We start from the raw sequence: 6143 nt of genomic DNA on the forward strand, positions 1-6143 counted from the left end.
GCCACGAATTCATTTCATGAATGATCTTAATTTTGATTGGCTCGCAAAGGAATTTACCGACGTTTGAATACCTCGACTGCACTTTTCACTCTCTCTTTGTTGGTCAAGTTTGATTTCACAAAATTTATTTATTTCAGTTATCTATGAAATGTGAGGTTAGGGTATACTATGAGGTGGGGGTGGTAGTACTTTCCCCATCATTTTTGACGGACTATACGCTAAACTAGATACTTTTCAATTTTAGAAACTTTTACAACCTCACATATCTACAAAAAGATTCGCATCACACTGTGGAACAAAATGTTTGGACGAATCTTAACATATGTTAAAATTATGAAATAGTTTAACTAGAACGTTATAAAAATAAAGACGTTAAAATATTGGCGGTACTTCTTCACAATCTGGCCCCAATACCCTTGCCTCCTCAAAACGTTGCCCCTCCCTGAAAAAATTTCTGCGGACTCCCATGCAGGTAACTGTGTGAGTAGGTTCTATACTTGGAATATGTCAGATTTAAATAAGATAGTGTTATCTATCTGAAATAATATAGGTATTTATACATTTTAACTTATTAAATATAATATAGATATATTTATATGTACATATATATATCTAAGTGGATATGAAAATGTGAATTTAATTGTGTACATTTCAACAGTTTTATCTCGTTTATTAAATAAAAGAGAAATCTATACTGTATAACAAATTATCTAACTTTTCTTGGTAAATAATGTTTGTTTGTGATAGTAAATCACAGTTTATCATTTTCTTTTAACTTAAAATGCAGATTTGTTCTTTGAAAATAGCCGAATTAAATGTTGAACAATATTTTTGGAGCACCTTCACAACCTTATACCTGTTCATCATCTCTTCACAGTATCCGATTTTGCAATCCTGAGATTGGCTTAATGGAATTTACTCACCTTTTGATGACGCAAGTTATATGATCACGTGAAAGGAGAATTAATCCAACCGTCCTTCAGTGGCACTATGACGTTTGTATTTATCAGGCTCAGCCTATTGAGACTTGAATTTATTTTACGTTTACCAATATCTTATGCGATTATGAGTTGACTGACACCAAATAAAATGCTGAGGGCTTCCGGCCAAACCTTAAAGAAGTTTTACTTGATGAAAAAAAAATTGAATTGTTATTGCATGGAACCTTACTGTTTAAAAAAAAAAATCATAAGGTGAAAAATAAGGAAAATGTAAAATAAAAGAGAGGGGGCAAATTTATTCTTGAATTCAAAAGCACAATTTTTCCTCTGGTCTTCAAGTTTCAAAGGCGAATGTTGTATTCTTGACCGTGTTCTTCGGAATTTCAACGTAGTTCTGATTTTTATAACACCAGTATCAGTTCCAAGATGGCTCAGCTATAATCTTCAGGGCATATAACGCTAAAATTTGCTGTTCGACCCACATGACGCACACAAAGCAGATAATACATTCTGTAGCTCTGCGTTAAAAACACGAACAAAAACAAAACATTCAGAAGACGACCAGAAACTGTTTTAGGGAAATTTCTTTCAGTCCTGCGTTCATTTTAGTAGCCAAGAATAAAGGAATAACGTTCGGTACTTCCAGGAATCAGTAAGTTTACAGATTTATTCCACTAGGTGTGTGAATTTATATTATACGACTGCCATCTGGACCATACTGTGTTACATAGTCTGAAGATTGGAGTGTAACGATGTTCACAATGGGTCCCCAATGGGACAGCGGTAAGTCTTCGAATTTACAACGCTAAAATCAGGGGTTCGATTCCCCTTGGTGGACACAGCAGATAGCCCCATATGGCTTTGCTATAACAAAATACACACACACAATTTACAATAAGATTAGTAATCCTGAGGAATACGACCACATGGTGTACTATTATTATAACAACATACGTTTCGAAGCCCCGCATTATCCCATTCATGATAATCCAGCAAATATTTCATAACGAATAGTTCTTCACGTGTTTCCATAGAGAATACTTGAATTTGTTGTATAGTTAAATCAACCCTGTATTTCCAAACTATCCAGTAGGTTGACTGAAATGTACATGTGTGTACCATACACCAGATAAAAGTCATTTGGCCATAGTTTTTCCTTTACAGCGAGGTTAACCCTTATCTTTGTATGTCGAAGTTGCACCACATTATAGCTGCATTTGTTTTTCTTCGTTATTCTCTTATATACATATTGTTTAGATTAATAGCGTTATAATTGATAAATGTTCCAGTACACCAAACCCTCCTTATTTGACTCTGTTTAACTTAGTTGAAAATGTCTGCAGCTTTATTTGTAGGTCAAAACTAATAATAAATTATGAGCCATTATATCCTATAAAAACCAATCTTGTAACCATAGACAACTAACCCACATAAGCTTTTGTGACTGTGACGTCATCTACATCTGTGTTTCCCAAAGTGGGAGGCTGTGAAGCTTTTTTCTGGAGGGCCGAAAACAAATAAACAATAAGTCGATAAAAATTATATTGAATTAATTAAATGATACAGTATGTCGAATAGAGTAACTACGTTACTGTTTTTCAATCACCTTGCTAAAGTTATAGGTTGGCTCAGACTAAAAGGGGATTGTTTTTTGAATTTCGCGCAAAGCTACACGAGGGCTATCTGTGCTAGCCGTCCCTAATTTAGCAGTGTAAGACTAGAAGGACGGCAGCTAGTAATCACCACCCACCGCCAACTATTGGGCTACTCTTTTACCAACGAAAAGTTGGATTGACCGTCACATTATAACACCCCCAAGGGCGAGCATGTTTGGTGTGACGGGGATTCGAACCCGCGACCCTCAGATTGCGAGTCGAGTGCCTTCACCACCTGGCCATGCCGGGCCCAGACTAAAAGAGTTTGGGAACCATTGATCTACATAACGCTCATTCTCTGCAAGACGTTTTATCTTATTAATATTCGGAACAACATTCAGATTTTAATAATTTTTTTTCACTTAATTTAAATGTTCAATAGTTTTTAAGATATGAGAAATCTGAAAATTATAGTTATTCTCTCTAAAATAGCCCTCCAGAAGCTCAGCGGTAAGTCTGCAGGATTATAACACTAAAATTCTGGTTTCGCTACCCGTGATGGGCACAGCATACATAGCCCATTGTGCAGCTTTGTCCCTAACACCAAACAATCTCTCCAAATTCAATTAGAAAAGTATAAACAAGATAACTAGAAACATTATCAGTACTCCATTTCTAACAAGTATAAAGGTGTATTAAATCAGTTATCTGGCCTGTTTGTTGAACGAGTGGTTTTCTGTCGCATTATCATCAGTTTGAGATTAGATCAACTCTCTTTAGTTTATTACCAGAAATTAAACTCCTCGCTTTAGTACGTACCTCGTCATCAAAGATGATCTACCAATCACAATGTCTGTGCTTTGCCTAACGTGGGTATCGAAAACCGGTTTCTTGCGTTGTAAGTACGCAGACATACCGCTGTGCAACTGAGAAACATCACGATGTCAACAACGAAAAAAGTTTCTTTTTTTCAAATAAATAACATTCGTTCCAACTTTATATTGTCGTAGTGTTACTTGGATATATCAAATTATTACATGTGTTTTTCATAAAATTCTAATTTGATTTTGAGTAAAATGATAAAAAAATAAAAACAAACATTCGGAAAATAATTATATATAGTACAATTACAAAAATGGAATTTCTAATCAAATATTCCATTAATCAGAATGTACTAAATTTTCAGATTCGACAAACCTAACAATGTCTAACAATACCGTCTGATGCTGAACAACTAACAATTCAAGTGGCATGCCTAACAATACCGTCTAATGCTGAATAACTACAAGTTCAAGTGGCATGTCTAACAATACCGTCTGATGCTGAACAACTACAAGTTCAAGTGGCATGTCTAACAATACCGTCTAATGCTGAATAACTACAAGTTCAAGTGGCATGTCTAACAATACCGTCTGATGCTGAACAACTACAAGTTCAAGTGGCATGTCTAACAATACCGTCTAATGCCGAATAACTACAAGTACAAGTGGCATGTCTAACAATACCGTCTGATGCTGAACAACTAACAGTTCAAGTGGCATGCCTAACAATACCGTCTAATGCTGAATAACTACAAGTTCAAGTGGCATGTCTAACAATAACGTCTAATGCTGAATAACTACAAGTTCAAGTGGCATGTCTAACAATACCGTCTGATGCTGAACAACTAACAATTCAAGTAGCATGCCTAACAATACCGTCTAATGCTGAACAACTAACAGTTCAAGTGGCATGCCTAACAATAACGTCTAATGCTGAACAACTAACAGTTCAAGTGGCATGCCTAACAATAACGCGTTTAATGTTGAACAACTAACAGTTCAAGTGCCATGCCTATCACTACCATCTAATGCTGAACAACTAACAGTTCAAATGGCATGTCTAACAATACCGTCTGATGCTGAACAACTACAAGTTCAAGTGGCATGTCTAACAATAACGTCTAATGTTGAACAGCTAACAGTTCAAGTGGCATATCTAACAATACCGTCTGATGCTGAACAACTACAAGCTCAAATGGCATGCCTAACAATAACGTCTAATGTTGAACAACTAACAGTTCCAGTGGCATGTCTAACAATACCGTCTAATGCTGAATAACTACAAGTTCAAGTGGCATGCCTAACAATACCGTCTGATGCTGAACAACTACAAGTTCAAGTGGCATGCCTAACAATAACGTCTAATGATGAACAAGTTGCACTTCCCGAAGAATCTCCATACCTTTCTACACTTAAAGCAGGATGAAAAATTACGTTAATCAAACTAACACGAAAAACTTTACAAACTGCGATATCTCCATTAGTCTATTAAATTTCCTTCAGAGATAATGCAAAACAACAACAACAATACTTGAAGGTTTACAATGAAGCAGCCAATTAAGTGTTAATTGCTAATAATTACGCATTATGCTTTACTGAGCTCCTATAATGTCTAAATGACTATCTAGTGCTAATCATTGGATAGTGTAAGGAAACATTTTGCTTCCTTTTTGCTATCAATTAAAAAACAAACATTTCACATTTAATAACACACAGCTTTAGGCTTCAAAATTACTGAGTATTAACGTTTTATTTCTCTACTGTTGTCATTTTTCGGAAATTTGCGCAAATCATTAAAAAGCTATATTATAAATTGTGATACTTTTAGTTTGTTTGTTTGTTTTTGAATTTCGCGCAAAGCTACACGAGGGCTATCTGCGCTAGCCGTCCCTAATTTAGCAGTGTAAGACTAGAGGGAAGGCAGTTAGTCATCACCACCCACCGCCAATTCTTGGGCTACTCTTTTACCAACGAATAGTGGGATTGACCGTCACATTATAACGCCCCCACGGCTGAAAGGGCGAGCATGTTTGGTAGGACGGGGATTCGAACTCGCGACCCACAGATTGCGAATCGAGTGCCCTAACCACCTGGCCATGCCGGGCTATGTCTGAAAGTACATTAGGCCCCTCGATGCTAATCTTTATTTAGCTTTGCAACTTGTCTTGTCCCATCCGGTTTTCAGCTTATTCAAAATACCGCTGAAAGAACGCTCAATTCCATCAGCCGGAAACGGCACCACAATCAGGCATTCAGTTAATTTTTGTAAGATTTTCGTAACCGATGTTTGCTATCCACAAGTAATGCACAACATTTTTATCTTGATCTTCTTGCTCCCTTACAACGCACTTGAAGGAGCTCATGTCAGCTCACACGGCATCAGCATCCAGTCCATCAAAGAAGCTACATCCTCTTTTCATATTATCATATGTCAAACTGCACATTGACTGGATCGTTTGGAATGAAGCGCATACATTGACGAGGGAGACCGCTTGATCATTGAATCGATGTCAGCAAAGTTTTAACGTTTTTGAAGGTTTGACTTTGTGGCTCATTTTCAAGAATCGGCCGCACACCAGAAGCCTCCATTTTGAGATCTACGACAGCTATAGCAATAGAGTTTTCTTTACTTAAATGGGCACGTTGAGTCCCTATATCTTCAAATGCGCTGTCGTCAACGCGGAAATTTGCGCAAATCATTAAAAAGCTATATTATAAATTGTGATACTTTTAGTTTGTTTGTTTGTTTTTGAATTTCGCGCAAAGCTACACGAGGGCGTATCTGC

Source organism: Limulus polyphemus, unplaced genomic scaffold (assembly GCF_000517525.1).
Source record: "Limulus polyphemus unplaced genomic scaffold, Limulus_polyphemus-2.1.2 Scaffold456, whole genome shotgun sequence".
In the NCBI taxonomy this organism is placed as follows: domain Eukaryota; kingdom Metazoa; phylum Arthropoda; class Merostomata; order Xiphosura; family Limulidae; genus Limulus; species Limulus polyphemus.